The sequence below is a fragment of the Podarcis pityusensis genome, assembly GCF_964106645.2.
Source record: "Podarcis pityusensis genome assembly, chromosome: 1".
Classification (NCBI taxonomy): domain Eukaryota; kingdom Metazoa; phylum Chordata; class Lepidosauria; order Squamata; family Lacertidae; genus Podarcis; species Podarcis pityusensis.
Window position 1 is genome coordinate 48,053,557 of NC_138028.1, and position 16,947 is coordinate 48,070,503.

A 16,947-nucleotide genomic window follows, 5' to 3' on the forward strand; every position below is an offset into this window, starting at 1 on the left:
TTCTGCTGCCTGAATTGATGTACCCATTCTCTGGCACATTACTAGTGAGGCCTTTGCAATTGCTTTTCAGGAATTCCTCTCACCCTCTTAATGAGTTTTCAGTTTTGTCTACTGCTTCTGCTCCTTGGTACTGATGTAGATATATGTGTTATTATTGCTATTGCTATTTCTGTTGTCTGGTCTTTGACCGTAATAAAGATTGATTGATGTTTTTGCTGTTTACGGGCTATATTCTATTCATTACTATGGTGCTGTATGAATGTTAAAACTGATACCGTCTTTGTAAACAGCTGGAAAAACCTCTGCCATGGACTAGTATGGAAAATCTGAAACTTGGCAGGAGGGAAAGGCTGACAAACAAGATACTGGACATCAAAACTGGAAGGCATTTGGGGCTAAAATACCGTATTTTTCCATGTATAAGATGCCCTCTATTTTGAGGGACTCAGATTTAAGAAAATGGGGAAGATGTATCTGTGTATAAGACGCCCCCTAATTTTTGACATTATTTTTTAGGAAAAAAACCTAGTCTTATACACAGAAAAATACGGTACCTTTAAGTGTGTGTTTCAAGTATTTGTGCTCCCAGTTTGTGTACGGTACTTCACAAGGACTACCAAGATCATTCCTTTTGAGCTGTCTCCTAAAAGCCACATGTTGTTGCAGTGGGGACTTTAAAAAATTGTTTTAATATCTTTGACTGCTGGATAACTCTTCTAGGTTTCAATTTTTTTGTTGAATATTTTAAGCAGATTCTGTCCCAAAATAATGTGTCTTTATCTGAGACCTCTGGTGTTGACTGCTGTGTACTATCCTGCCTTATGCTCGAAGATGGCTTCCAAGCCGGATCCTGAACTGGGATTTTGGGAGTCTTGCCTATTCATGGATGCATGGTCCACAAACAGATGTACTGAGAGGGTGTTTCCATACCAGGTGTTTACTTGACAATTGCCACTCGCTTTTTACAGAGCATCTGGAAAATGTACTTGTGAATTTATTGTTCTCCTGCATTTTCTTCACAGTGCTTTCCTCTCTTTTGAGAGCTCACAATAAAGGAATAGAATCGTGAAGCGATGTGACTAGAGGAAAGTAAAGGGGAAATAATGCTTTAAAATTAAATACAGTATTTCTTTTCCTGCTTAGAGGTTAAATATGCTTCCAAGCCCTGAAGCACAACTTTATTTTTCTAAATACGTCTCAGTGAGTCAATCTTCTGTCTCTGCTGATTCATTCATGGCTGGATCCTGACTTTCTCCTTTTGTCTCTTCCATTGTTGGGGCAAGTAGTGGCAAACCTAAAATCTATTGCCCTTCTGTTACCCTTTCCTCTATCTGTCTGGCTACTTTAATAATCTCTTCACATGCACCCACCTCCTCTAATCGTCATTGTACTGCTCTAGATTCATTGTCTTCTATTGCTAAGTATCACATTATGGACAACAGCTAGCAAAAACAACACAAAGCTTAAATTGATTCCTGTGTAGGAGAGGAAGCATCATGAAGAATATCGATTTCAAGCCTCTTCAAAAAGCCCACAGTATTGTGGCTTGAAGTAACTTGGGTTGTGGGTAGCAGAGGAAGGTAGCTTGGAGAGGAACAAAAAAAGAAAGATGTGACAGTGTTGAAACAGTGGTGTGTCGTGCTGCCAAAGCTCTGTCAGTTTTCAGACTAGATGTGCTGTGAGATTGAAGTGCCTTGTTCTTGTGTGTGTTTTGACCTATGGTGCGACTGGGGAAGCAACAGGAAAACCCAGCTGGGATTCATTAAAGGAGGAGAAGAAGAAACATTTATTGCTGTAGACTTTGTTATGATCTTGGCATATTTTAGGAGTCAAAGCCGTTCATTCTTCCTTGGGGAGGAAACAAACAAACAAAAGCATTGCCCACAAAATATGCAGTTTTAGTTAATTTTGCATAAACACGCTTAATTTGCATGCTTGGTTACTCCTGTTTAATCTGCATGCTGTGCTTGCAGAGCCATAGGTGCTGTGCAGAGTGGGGATATTATGCCCAGAGATGAGAGAAGAAATGTGAGAGAACGGAGAGCCGAAAAGTTGTTTGTAGGAAGAGGATATGACATAGAAGCACAGCATGCACCAAAAAACCGCAAAGGACATGGAAGCGCCGCTTAAATTCCCTGAACCCAGTGTTACTTAGTCAACTCTGTTTTATTTTGTTTTTAGTTAAAATTTCAGATTGTCAGGAATTCCAGTTTCGTTCCAGAAATTAAATCCTGTACAAAGTGTCCCTATTAATGGAAGGTGAGCAGATCTGATCTTAATTCACTGTGTTTACAGGCTTGCATCTCCTACTGCATCAAATGCGCTTCTGAAATGTTGACGACAGACTGGAGAATATATATATATATATATATATATATATATATATATATACACCCCATTTGTGGAAAAGACGCTATGCTGTTCTTCTCTACACCTGAAACCCTGATTCTTTTTGGAGTTGGAGAACTGAGGAGACAATTATTGATGGTGGTTTTGATATTAATTTCATCACATGCCTAATAGCATTTCTCTTGAGTTTCTGCAGCTCAGTTTTGTATGAACCAGATTGGACGATCTGAAGGACAAAGGCAAGTGGCTTGCTAAGAAATGGATGGAATCCTAATTTTTCCCAGTACCCAAGTCAGTCGCGCAGGGGCTGGCCTAAGACATTTTTGCACGTGAGGCAAACCACCAAATGACTTTCCCCTCCCCGGTAGGAAAGAAGGGTTGAGTGAAGATATTTGGAACAAGCTGGGAATAAAGATCTACAATGAGATCTTCTGCCCCTGTGGATCCTGCTGCCTGAAGCAATTGCCTCCCCTTACCTCATGGGTGGGCTGTCCCTGCTGCCCCCTGTAGTACATAATTAAAGCTAAGCATCTTTAGAGAGCAGAGTTGTAAATATCCATGTGCCCTCTCATCCCTTTTTCTGAGAACTAATGCAGAGGTAGCTAACCTGTGGCTTTCCAGATGTCATTGCATTCCAGCTCCCATCAGCCTCAACCAGCATGGCCAGTGGTCAGGGACAAAGGAAGTTGTAGTCTAGCAATATGCGGAGGCCCCAAATCCCCACCTCTGAACTAGTAGAAGACACAACAGCGTGTAAATGTTCCCTTGCACACAGTCTGCTGTCCTAGCTTACCTAGCCATGCACACACCTTGATATATGGCCTTCAGTTGATCTCTGCTGCTTAACAACAATTGGACAGTGAAACCATCACTAGACATTTTGGTTTAGTACAAATTCATTTCCTGATAGATTGGCTTATGCAGCCCCTTCCCACCCACTGTATTAGTTGCTGCTACCATTAAACATTAAACGCTTCTGCCACCATTAACCTTGGCTGTTGTACTCACTGTTTAATGTGTTGCTGTTCTCAGTGCTTTGGGGAGTTTACCTTCCCCTTTCAAGCTGCCCCGGCTTCTGCTTTCCAGTATATTCATGAATGGATATGGCCATGGAAGGGAAGTAGTAGGAAGCAATGCTACTGTCGATAGAAGATCGGCTGTTACCTCCAGTTTCTGCTTTTTGTATAGTGCCCCAATTGTGCCATTCTGGGAAGAAGAAAGAAAACTCACCTCCTCTCCCTGGTGGCTGACTAATACTTGCCACCCATGCCATTTGTTCATTTTCTTTCATGTATGGCATAACTGGATTATGGGAAGGTAGTTTAAAGAGTGCATTCAGGAACAGTCTCTTATAGGGAATGCCACAGTCCTTTCTCTAGAACTCTGTGTGCTGTATGGAGCCTAAAACAGGCTGTATGTAAACAGACCTAAGTAGAAGGAAGGGTGGTTCTTGAGCCTAAGATAACAAACAGAGATTCTGAAGCATTTGAAACTGTTGGTGGCTCAGCCATGCATTTCCATCATTGCAGTGAGCAAGGAGGTTGATGGTGGTAGCATACATGAGACATTTTGTTCCACATATCCTAAAAAAAAAATCAAATCTCCACAGTAAAGTCACAAGGTGTAAACCTATGCATGTCTACTTGGAAGTGAATACCACTGAGTTCAATGGGCCTTAATCCCAGAATTTGCAGCCTGTCTCCTTGTTTTCAATTTCAGCGGCCTGGTTTGCACATCACTTTAAACTATAGTTTAAATTTAAGCTATGGTTTAAAGTGTACGAGCAAAGCGTTTGGCATACTACTCAAAAGACCTACAGTGCTCCTCCCTGATCCTTTCTTTAGCACACCTGGAAGCAATATATTTTTATTGTCTCACAAACTTAAAAAAAATACAGCTTCTTGTGAGTGCTCGTAAGTTTTCCTGCAGTAGTACACTTTAGTTCCAGCTGATGAGGTTATGCTAACTGTTTGGGCTTCTGAAGTAATAAATCATGCCTAAAATATGTAGGATTTATCATGACAAATTTATTGTCAGGAATCCAGAATGCCTGACCCTGCTTTTTAAATCTTCCATCACTAGCTAGGATTACCATATTTTTCGCTCTATAACACCCACCTGACCATAACACGCACGTAGTTTTTAGAGGAGGAAAATCCGTAGGCATGCCACCCTTAGATATTCCCTCCATAACACGCACAGACATTTCCCCTTACTTTCTAGGAGGAAAAAAGTGAGTGTTATGGTGCAAAAAATATGGTAAGTATTGTAGTCTTAAAACTATAACATTGGAAGGGATCAAAAGGCCACATGATTCAACCTCCTACCAGAAGGAAAGCCATCATTGCAAAATGTCAACCCTGTAAATATACGCTCATTTGTGTCATCTGAGTAAGGAAAAGTCTTCTCCAAATGACCAGGTGAGGAAGCTCTATTCAGGTGTTTGTGAATGGGTAGCTTCACCCCAGGTTTTGCCTCCTGCAACTAGTAATTATTAACATTTCTCAAACACTTAAAGCAATTAGATGCTGTTCAAAGAATTATTAAATGGTCTTTGCATCTACCCACAGATTTATAATCTAAGAACTATTTTTCTTGTTATTTCTAACCTTCTGAATGCTCTTCTCTCAGCTTCCTTTTGTCCTATAATATTCTGTGTCTCTTTGTAGAAATGTAGAAGGGTGCACAGTGGGTCATATCACATTTAAAGAGAGGTTAATATAATCTTATTTATAACCACTTAGGGATACTCCCTTTTGTTTTGTTTTTTTCTTGCAATCTAAGGTAGACATAATGTATGAGAGAAGCAAGGGATGAAATGTAACTGGAAACCAGAGAGGAGGTACCAAGCTGAAGAGGGTGGAAGGAGAAAGAGAATTGGTTAGAAAAATCATGGGGAAAGATGTGAGCTTTGAGCAGTTCTTTACAGTAGCTAAAGATGAAATAGCATGGGTATATAGAGCAAGGGGTTTCTGGCAATAAGGTGCTGCCCTACAGTATGAATAGACAGAGGAAAGAACTGAGAGAGGCTGAGGTTATTAAGATTGGAATAAGGAGAATAAAAGGAACAGGAAGGAATATAGATGCAAAAAGCAGAGCATAAAGCGGCAAGAGTGGTGAACTTTAAAAGGCAGGACCTTATTAGTATGAAATGGATATAATAAACCAATTAATATGGACAGATATTATTGGAACCAGTGAAAATACAGGTGGTGGAGATTGAATTTTAGAGACATGGCATGGGCTGGGGTATCAGGTTTAGCAATGGATTGAATCTGAAATTAGATAGTCAGAAATTAATCCCAGTTTATATGATCAGGTAAGGATGTATTGATGAAATTGTGATCTCAAAAGAAGCATTTGACAACTCTTTAAATAGACTAGGTTCCTCTAAAGCAAGGAAAGGGTCCAGAGAGAAAAGAAAATGATAACTTACTTACTGATAACAAACTGAAGACAATCGGGATGTAGCTTGAGGAGAAGTAAAAAGAGGTTTGCCGTATTTACAGGGCTCAGACATACATGGGGCAGAGAGACTCCTTCAGAACTTCTTTCAAGTCCTTCAAGTCTCAACTCCCTTTCTCTGTCACTGACAGCTAACTCCCAGCAGGCTAGAACCTCTGGCCATTCATAGTTTGCTGTCAGCCAGACACATCATGGTGTCTTCCACTAGTTCTGGTATGGGGAGTACAACTCCTACTATCTCTGATCATTGGGTCTGCTGGCTGGGGCTGATGGCAGTTGGAGTACAACAAAATCTGGAGGGCCACAGATTCCGCCCCAATCTCTTCTAATGGGTCAGCCGTACACAGTATAGTCTGGATTGTCTGTTTCTTTTAGCTGCTCTTCTTCTTGTGAGGTAGAGTAGACTGTTTGCAGATTCCCTTCTTCCTCATTTTCCTGTTACCCACACGTCAGTTTTATTATTATTTTTGCACTCAACATTTGATTAACTGGCAAGGAGGAGACAGCCGAGAAGGAGGCCTGGAAAGTGAGCCAGATTTGACATGGAAACATTACACTTGGCTAATAATCTAAATTGGAGCCCAGAACCTTTTAGGATAGTAAACTCTAAATGTTTTGCTTAGCAACTGTTGCCAAGGAATAATCTGTATGATAGCAAGACAAACAGAGCTTGCTGCATTCTCATGTTAATATTAATTTACACTCGGAAGGTTCCATGCATCAGATATATTACTAATGCTTTAACTTATTCACTCACTGAGTGAAAGACAGAAAATGGGCTGTGCAGGGTTGGAAAAATGTATTTTGGTTACGTATTAAATGAAGTTTAATCAAACAGCATGCATTTCTAGCTGCTGGTGTGGTATTTGACTCTTTGTTTTCCCCAAAAAACCAAATGTAGCCATGCTGGTCTGTAAGAAATTTCACAGCAGAGCATATAAGGAACAAACATTGGCTTAAAAGTGTTGGGGTCAAAGCTGTTCTAAACTCCTTTCTGGGAACCTGCTTGTTTGTGAACTCTTAATAAGAAAGAATTTGGCTTCCTGTGTTGTGCAAACCAGGCCTAAGCAGCGTGGATAATCAGTTTTAATGTCAAGGTGTGTGCGCTAATGAGATTCTTCATCATTGACATGCATACATATAGTAATACATTTTAAAAATGGCACACTCTTCCTCTCTTTTATTATGTTTCAAGTTATAAACTAGAATAGTTACAGTCTACAACTACTTATATTACAGTTGTCCTCAGTGATTATCTCATGAAACAATAGAACTAATATTTGTAAAAAGCGACTGTAACACACCTACACCCACATGTGTCCAACTAAAATTCATTTATCATAAATGCATAATATTCCTACAGGCAAGAGATGATATTTAATGGGACACAGCTATTGGGGATTAAACTTAGAAACATGCTGAAAATAGAGACTAAGTTTGTTTAAATGATGACATCTTTTCTTACTGCTTTTTCACAGCCATACTTTATAGACTTTCCTTGGGTTAGAACACATGTTGGGTGCTAGTATTAAGTGGATGCCTCAGTTTTTGAAGAGAGGGGAAAATAACTTTGAATAGCTCCTGTTTAAAATTATGGTTTTAAGCAGCTAAAGCACAAACATACTTCTTTGTTTTCTTTTGTTTAAGCAAAATGGTTCTTTCTCATGATCTTGCAGCTGAGTACCTCCAGAATAGAAGTGGGGAGTCTCAGGCCCTGGGGGTGTATGTGGCCCCCCAGGCTTCAATATCCGGCCCTCTGGACTTTCCCCCGCCACACTGCCCTCTACACCTCCACCTGGAGTGAACCTGGAGTGGCACCAGGTGTCCCAAATCATAACAGATCAGTGTCAATGTAGTTTTAACATACTTAAATACACACCGTCATCTTCATCTTTGTGTGTGGCATATCCAGCCTTTTGTAATCTTAGCATTTTTTTCTTTTTAAATGGATGTTACGTAGTTCTTAATGCAAACAGATTAGGCGTTATGTTTAAATTTGACTTGTTTCTCATCTGCAGCCACTTTCTCCTTTTCACCCTGCTCCAAATTGGGACAATCTAGATTAGTTACCATGTTACTTGGTTACCATGGCAGCTGATCTCAGCTTTATGTGTCTTAAGTTCTTCATATCTGTGACTCAATTCAGTTGGCTAGGTTTCTCTCTCTCTCTCTTTTTAAGTGGAGTACAGCATTGCTACTGCCTACTATATGTAAGGAGGTGAGGTGAGAGAGAAAGTATTTTGAATATGAGGATAGCTAATTCCTGCTTTGTTTGGCGTGCATCTTTAAAATCAGAAGTATTAATCACAATAGTATGCATACCTAGTTTGAGCTGCCAAGTAAGTATGGATTCTGCTTGAACTCATTGGATCAACAAGCGTGTCTGTCCTTGCTCCCTGCATCCTTTTTTTCTACCCCACTGTATCTTGACTATTTATAGCAGGAGATAGAAATTTTGTACCAGGAATACTGAGACAAAGTGCAGACTCTGAGGGCTGTAGCAAGATTCTGAGAAATCCAGCATTTGCATCTGGGAATAAGGACACAAGAAGAGCCTGCTGGACCAGACCAGTGAAACATCTGGTCTGGACTCCTGCGCTCACTGTGACCAACCAGATGCCCATAGGAAGCCTTCAAGCAGGACTTAAATGCAGAAGCACTCTCTCCCATCTGTGATTGCCAGCTACTGATATTTAGAGGCATACTACTCAGCTGACTGGGAAGGTTGAACATAGCCAGTGTGGCAAGTAGTCACTGGTAGCCCATGGAATTGACTAATTCTCTATTAAAGCCATCTGAGTTAGTGGCTAGCACTGCCCCGTATGGGAGCAGATTCCATAGTTCAACCAAGCACTCTGTGAAGATCTTTTTGTCTGCCCTGAATCTTCCAACATTCAGGTTCCTTGGATGTTCACGAGTTTCTAATGTTATGAGAGAGGGCCAAAAACTTTCCTCTACCCCTTTCTTCATACCGTGCACCATTTTATACACTTCTGACATCTTGCCTTCTACTCCCAAATACTGAAACCTTTCCTCACAGGGGAGCTGCTCCATCACCTTGGTAATTTTGGTTGCCCTTTTCTGAGAAACCCGAGGTCCACTTCTGCAGGACTAGAGAGTGTTTTAAATGTTTCCTCAAATTAGCTGATTATTTGACTTCAGGTTGTTCAGTTACTGGAAGATAATATGAACAGTTGGTACTTGAGACAGGACTGCTTTATGTCCTTCTGGCGTTCACTGTGAAAGGACTTAGGCCCCAAATATCTGCAAGTCTATCTTATTCCCTACAGACCCTCTGAAGTGTTAAGATCACACCACTCTTGAGACATTTGTGGGGGTAGAAGCCACAAGCTGTGGAATTTCCTTCGCACATACATGGATGTCCATAGGTGTGGGCAGTTGTCCCCCCCTGGATAAACCACCTGAGATATGAGACAAAATGTATAGATACTGTACACACACTATATAGCCTGCCCCTTGCCTTTCTATATTTTACTCCCTCCTCCACTAAAATAAAATAAAATTCTGCAGATGCCCATGTCCACAGAGGTGCAACTGCCACCTTCATTTATAGCTTTCATCATTAGTCCTGTATTACTGTGGTGTTGCAACCTGCCCATGGACCTTATGGTGAAGGGTGGGAAAGAGATCCATTCAACAACAACACTAACACATCCTTATCCTGCTCTGTATCGTACCTGGGCTGGCCACTTGCACATACCAATTCTACATAGTTGTGTAGCTTGCTTGGCTTTCTTTAATGCCACTCCTCACCTCACCCCCTAAGCCAGTTTGTACCAGCTCGATACTCCCTGCTGATATGCTTCTTAGCTGCTGCTCCCCATATATAGCCCATTGGAGTCTTTGTTTGCCTTGCACTGCCTTGTACTGAAGCGAAACTCCCCTGAACCTTTTATGGTTCTCTGTAAGCGTTAAACTCCTATCCCTCTGGAGCAGCAGAAGTACTTTCAGTCAAGGCACTGCTAAGGACAGGAGAATTCTTCCCATCTGTGGCTGCAGGAAAATAGTACAGATGCTGGCACAATAACTTTGCAGGGTGATGCCATGATTACTCCCACTTTGTTAGACCCAGTTCTAAGAAACATAAATCTTCCATGCCCTTAATGTTCCTGCCCTCTTTTGAAGGCCATTCCTGTTTCTTGCGCTCAAATGGTATTGGCAGCAAAAGACAAAAGGTTGCTCACATTAGACATTTACTGAAAGGGTAATTCTTCTAGCTGTGAGAGCTTCTGCATATTTCAGTTGCCCTGGCATAATAATTGCCAGTTGTCTTTAGATGGAAGCCCTGCTGCAAATCAGGAAGGGTTTAGACTTCGTGTGACTTCTGTGGAATGCAGAAATGCTGTGAATATGCCCAGTCCATCTTGCTAACCTGAATTTAAGATTTATACCTGCAAAAAAGCACTTAGTTATAGGAGCGAATGGAGGCTCTCTGTGAAGTTCATCTGCGTGTTGATTAGACTGTCACACAGCTGCTATGGTGTCGGGTTGTCAAGGTGCTGGGAATGTTTACATGCTCAAGGTTACCTCTGTCTCTTGGATACAGGACTGACTGCGATGACTTTTCGCTTGCACTCAAACCTCCTCCATAGTACCATTTTAGCATTTTTAGTTTGGGGCCTATTCTGCCCTGCCCAAGTCACTTTTCTATCCAATTTGAAAAACAGGGAGTGTATCTCAGGCTGGCACACACCTGCTCGCCCACCAGGTTTCTAATTCCTTGAAAGCAAGGATTGCATCATAGTTTGAGGGATATGCTGAAATAAGCATGGGTAAAAAGGTAAAGGACCCCTGGATGGTTAAGTCCAATCAAAGGTGACTATGGGGTGCTGTGCTCATCTCGCTTCAGGCTGAGGGAGCTGGTGTTTGTCCACAGACAGCTTTCCGGGTCAGCATGACTAAACTGCTTCTGGCTGAAATAAGCATGTCACCCTCTGGATCCATATGGGGACTAGTGCTCTCATACATTTGGGATATGGGAGATAGCATAATCTGGAAGCTGGTTCAGAAACTTGTCTGCTGTTTGTGGCACCCCAGAGTTCAGTTGGGGGTCTTCCCCTCTCTGCCAGTCACCTCACATCTGTTGAGCCCTCTGCTGCAGTTAATTTTAGGTACTCTCTTAGCACCTGGCTCCAGTAAATCTGTTTAAACCTATTGCCAGTAGCATCCCCCCCCCCCGCAACTTTATCCCCAAACTTCAGACTGATGAGCCAGTGTGGTGTAGTGGTTAAGAGCAGTGGACTCGTAATCTGGTGAACCGGGTTCGCATCTCCGCTGCTCCACATGCAGCTGCTGGGTGACCTTGGGCCAGTCACACTTCTCTGAAGTCTCTCAGCCTCACTCACCTCACAGAGTGTTTGTTGTGGGGGAGGAAGGGAAAGGAGAATGTTAGCCGCTTTGAGACTCCTTCGGATAGTGATAAAGCGGGATATCAAATCCAAACTCTCTTCTTCTTCCTTCCACAATAATGTATCCCATTGCTCATTTCCTGGATTGGCCATCACATGTGCTTCTATGTTCCCCATGAGGGCATGAAGATTCACAGCAGGACAATCCTGATCCATTTGATAAACACTCCCCCTGTCTCGCACTGTTAACATTTGGATCAGCTTGCAAGGGGAGGCTATTTTGGCAGCATCTCTGGCTAGCAGTATGTGTTCAGGCCCTCCATGTTCTTTAGTTTCCATGGCAATCACAGCTAGCCAATAGCCTTACCCTTTCCCTGGGCTCTCTCTTAGTAGGTGTCTCTCCCACGAGGTTCACTACACTAAATCATCTTCACAGAGCAAGGCAGCTTCTCCACCTTACAAGGAACTTCAATTCCTTTCGTGCAATTTGGTGTTCTGTTTCTAAATTTGTATTGTTGCTGAAATACATCTCCAGCACGCTCACGAATTTGCCGCCTCCTACCCAAATTGGCAGCATCCACTCCTCAGTCTTCTGCCAGTCTTTTTGTATGAAAATCAGCATGAAGTACACATAGCCTTGATCCTCCTTCAGAGATGCGATTCATGTATGTTGCCCTGATTAACCTCTCCAATTTTCAATTTATTTAGTCAAACAAATGCCTCCTATCCAGAGGAGGGAAAGTTATTGTGCCTTTTTTTTTTTTTTTTTTAGCTTTCTGTATTTTTTGTACAAATCTTCCTTTTTTTATTTCCAGCAAGTTGATGATACAGGATGCCAACAACCTGGCAAAAATGTTCTTTGCATGCTGGTTCCCCACCCACTTACCTCTCTGTATGCAATGATATTAGGAGGAGGGAGGGGACCCACCTGCTCCCTTTTCCCTCCCCACCCTTCCCATGCTTCCCAAAATATATATTAGACAGAGGGATCTAGGAGGAGGGGATGGTCCCCTGACAGAAGGTATTAAATAGCCTTATGCTGTAATATAGGGGCTAATATGCTTTTTGTTGTTGTTCATTTTAGGCTTCCATAAACCAACTTTCCATTGATATATGATGTGGCTTAAAAACATTAAAAATGGAGAAATAATGATAATGCCAGCAATAAATAAATAGAATAACAATTGACTGGGGGCATCAAATCCACCTTACTGCCTCTTTGAAAGTTTGAGTTGGCCACCCAATGAACCTGAAGAGAGGATTTGTTTAGAATAAGAGACAACAGATTGTGAACTTTAAAGAGATTCTTCATCAGATATAAGTGGTCACATAAACATTGGTTAACCATGCCAATGGTATACCATTAGTGTCATTAATCCCTTTTTGCTTGGTGCCATGTGTTGGTCTGCTGATCAAAGTTTAGAGATATTTGCCCCTTCTCTTCCCACAGTTAGTGCAAAGATGGCTACATCAGACACAGTGTCTCTCTTGTCAGTTATCTTGCAGTATAAGCTGATGTGCTGAGGAGGCTGTGTTGGAGATAGGTCTCTGTGTGTCCTCCTCCTGTTACGAAAGTGTCATGGATTTCACCAACACCATTCCCATATTCCACAGCACAAACTGTGAAGAGCTGCCCTGAAGAGCACAACTTTGAACACTTCGTTCCCATCTCTCTGAAGCAGGGGAGACACTGTTCCCTTCCAATGGCTAGGATTATGCATGGAATATATATGCATGCATGGATGGATAGATAGATAGAGAGATAGATAGATAGATAGATAGATAGATAGATAGATAGATAGTTAGTCATGGTCACACCCTAAGGTGAGCAAGAAGGGTAGGGGACCAAGGTCAGCAGAAAAGAGAGGAGACAGGCTCCAGTGCTTGTTGTAATAGGCTGCTTATTTTGCTCAGCTATAATTTGAGGCTGACGTGTTTTGGAGATAAATGTCATTCATCAGGAGCAATAAGCAAAAACAGTGAAAATAAAGATAATATACAAGGACAATATTAATACTTAATAATGCAAAACCTTATAAATTTTTAAAACTAATACATTCAAAAATTACTTATCAAAAAGACAAGTTACGATAACATTATTATACTAAGGAAATACATAGCATGCATATCTGAAGGCAGCCCTGTTTAATGTTTGATGTTTTATCGTGTTTTTAATATTCTGTTGGGAGCCACTCAGAAGTGACCGGGGAAACCCAGCCAATAAACTGGAAATTTAACATCAAAAATCTATACAACTTCCATTCTGTGTTTATAGCTCTTCTCTGGTCCAATGGTCGCACTCTAAACCGAGAATTTACTAAACACAGTATTTCACCTTTTCAATGACGCATGGTGGTTCAAATACAAGGCCATGTAGTTAATATTTATAATGAATTCCTATATCTCAACTATTAGTCCCTGAGCTCGTGAGAACCTTTCCTTTGGAAAATGGCAAGGAATTGTGTTTTACTGCCTTTGTTGTTGTTGTTTTTAAACAAGAGGGGAAGAAAGCAGGCTCCATGCTAAGCAGCTTAGGACATTGACCTTCATATAATCCAAACAGTATTGTTTGTGAGTACATAGAGATTTTCCTTAGCAGACAATGAGTTTGAGAAACAGTACTGACAGCATGAAATAAGACGTATTTGGGATATTCTGAAACTTAACAAATGAAGCTTAAGACCCACTAAGATGGCATAATGGGGACAGCCATGTCTGTAATTCATATATTTGCTCCATTCACTTTTAAAGTGGGATATGGGGGTGCTCTAATTTTTACAGCAGAAGTTGTACAAGGGCAAGTGGAGCTGAAGCCTATTTTCTTACTGCTCTTGAGTCATTTTGGGTGTCCTCAGTCCTGTTCCATTACCAGAAATGAGCTGAACTAGGAAGAAAAATGTCTTACGTGACAGAGCACAGTTAGGTAAGTCAATGAACATAAGCAGCTGCCTTATATGGACGCAAATTGTTGATCCTTCTAGAAGTAATGTAAACACACCAGCAGGAGCACCAGATTGTTTCTGCTGGTGTGTTTGCACCACATCCCTCTCCCCGCTGTCTCACCCCAACTCCTGGCACGGTCACTCATACCCATTTCATAGGCTAGTACAAAGGCCTCATGGTGTTACAACTTGTAGCTACAGTGGTTCCTTGGTTCTCAAACGCCTTGGTTCTCAAACAACTTGGAACCCAAACACTGCAAACCTCGAAGTAAGTGTTCCAGTTTGCGAACTTTTTTCGGAAGTCAAATGTGCTCCATTTTGAGTGCTTCCAACTTGAGTGCCACACTTCTGTTTTGAATGCCACACTTCCGTTTTGAGTGTTACGCTGAGGTCTGTCTGTTTTTGCTATTTATTTTGCATTTTTTTGCATTTTTGTGGCTCTTTTTCTTTGGTGTGTGACTGTGTGGAACCCAGTTCAGCTACTGATTGATTGTGTGGCTGCAGTACATTGTTTATTGCTTTCATTTTATGGATCAATTATCTCGTTAGATAGGAAAATTCATGCTAAATTGCTGTTTTGGGGGTTGTTTTTAAAAGTCTGGAACAGATTAATCCATTTTGCATTACTTTCTATGGGAAAGTGTGCCTTGGTTTTGGAATGCTTTGGTTTTGGAACGGACTTCCAGAACGGCTTAAGTTTGAGAACCAAGGTACCACTCTATTTGTTACCCTGCTTTATGCCCAAGGAGCTTATGGCAGTGTACTTGGTTCTCCCCTCCATTTTATCCTCACGACAACCCTGTGAGATAGGTTAGGCTGCAGGATGGTGAGTGGCCCAGCAGGTGGGCTTCACGGCTGAGTCGGGATTTGACCAGGGCCTTCCCAGTCCTGGGCCAACTCTGTAACCACTGTACCACATTAGCTCTACAGATCCTTGGCACACCAACAAAAAGTGTTAAGGCTGGCTGAGAAGGGCAGCTGATTGGACCAGTAGCCCACTTGATCCAGTATCCTTATTTAGGAATGTTCTTGAGGACCAAAGTAAGTTTAAAGGGTGATTTCATGTATATTTGTGAGGAATCTGGCCACAGTTGAAAGAGCTTCCCAAAAGCCAATCAGTAAAGGGTGGCTGAAGTACTGAAATGCTTCAGTTTGGCTGCGGATGTATTAACTATACTAATGTGTAATCCTTTAATCCCACTAAGCATTTTACTTCAGTGACAGACACTGCAGTTAGCAAGTTCCACCGGCTAAGAAAGCGCTGAATGTGAAAGCCTTGTTTTCTGTCAGATCTCTTTCTTTTTTGCCTGATTCTTCCTCTGGTTGTAAGGGAAATAATTCCATTGTGTTCTCTTAAACTTGTCAATGGTTAGAGTGTCAGACTAGGACCTGGGAGACCAGGGTTCAAATCCCTACTTGGTCATTAATCTTACTGGGTGTCTCTCATGGTTGTTGTGCTAGTTAAGCAAGGAGGTGAAGAACCAAGTACACCACCTTGAGCAACTTGAACATAAAGGTGGGATATCAATGAAACTAATAAATAAATAATAAACTTTTTTGTATGGATCTCCCTTTCAGACATTTTGGCGCTCTCTGAACACATTACTCTGCTCCCCCAACCTTTAAAAAATGAAGCCAATTAACATCACTTTGCACCTTGGCACATTTCATTATTCAGTATTCACAAACGAGTTAGTCATTGCCTTAATTCTGTTTGTCTTTTTAAAACATTAAGGCATATGTGTCCTGTGGTACCTGAGAGAGAGCGAGAGTGAGAGAGATCACAGTTAATAAAGAATGAAAGAGGACTCAATGCAGACTAAAAGTGAAAATAAATTTATGAAAAGCAAAAGGTTTTCAAAATAGTAGGACACAGAATTGAGAAAAGGTTGACTTCTGTGTATTAAACATGTCCCTTTTCCCCCTCTTACAAGTGACGCTATTGATTTGATGTGGCACAGTAGGAGAGAACAGAGATCCGCAAAACCCTTTAAACTTTTAATTTTTTTTTATATGCCACTTGATTGTAATAAAACTTCTAAGCAGTTTACAAGAAATGTTGAGATTTTCAGTAAAAACAGTTAAAAACAAATCATCCTACATTGAAAAGAGAATTAAATTGACAGTAGACCCAGGGATTTGTCAGTTTCCATTTTGGCAGTTTGGCCTAGACCTTTTCTCTCATTGCCACTATTTGCCTCAGTCCCTCGGAAGTTAGTTTTGGCACTGAGTTCTGACTTACATATTCAGCTGTGGAGGCAATTCATTCAGCTTCTCGGAAATCTTCTTTTCTTTCTTTAGCTTAACTTCTCCTTTTCTTTCTTTAGCTTACCTTCGACTCCCTTCCCAACCCTTCCTAGGGTCTCTTGCTACTAAAATATCTAAATTAATTTTTGTTGCCTGCCTTTATATTTTTAGCAATGTGCTCAATTTTTTTTTTTTTAGCATTCCTTCTTGTCTGCCTGCATCCCCCCCACCCCCCAAGGTTTGTGTTCCTTTTTTTGTTCTGCTCATTTGGAAAGACTTCCGTTTTTCAAAGGAAGCCTTCTTGCCTCTAGTAACTTCTTTGACTCTGCTCCTTAACCACGCTGGCATCCTCTTGGTCCTTGTGGTGCCTTTCCTGATCTGTGGTATGCACTCCAGTTGAGCTTCTAATAATGTGTTTTAGACAACTCCCAATAATTTTGAAGTGATGTGGGGCCTTTCAACTTCCCTTTTACAAGAATACACGATTTTATGTTTTAATGTAGGTTGTAAACCACCTTGAGATTTTTCTTCTTAAAAATATAAAATGGTATAGATGTGAAATGAATTAATAACAA

General features: G+C 41.2%; 1 protein-coding gene and 1 long non-coding RNA gene across 8 annotated transcripts in view; one reads left to right on the forward strand and one right to left on the reverse strand.

Moving 5' to 3' along the window:
* Positions 1-16,947, forward strand: part of ACTN1 (actinin alpha 1) — an 88,698-nt gene that overhangs the window by 14,513 nt on the left and 57,238 nt on the right. The gene's annotated exons all lie outside the window — the stretch shown is intronic.
* LOC308460706 lies at positions 440-10,305 on the reverse strand. 3 transcript variants are annotated; one of them, XR_013978739.1, is made up of 4 exons: positions 10,227-10,305; positions 5,790-6,333; positions 3,358-3,932; positions 440-1,079 (listed from the first exon to the last, which is right to left on the reverse strand). It is a non-coding gene; the product is annotated as an uncharacterized lncRNA (long non-coding RNA). The 3 variants fall into 3 exon arrangements; XR_013978740.1 differs by having other exon boundaries at positions 3,358-3,776; positions 5,786-6,333; XR_013978741.1 differs by lacking the exon at positions 10,227-10,305 and adding an exon at positions 7,694-9,220.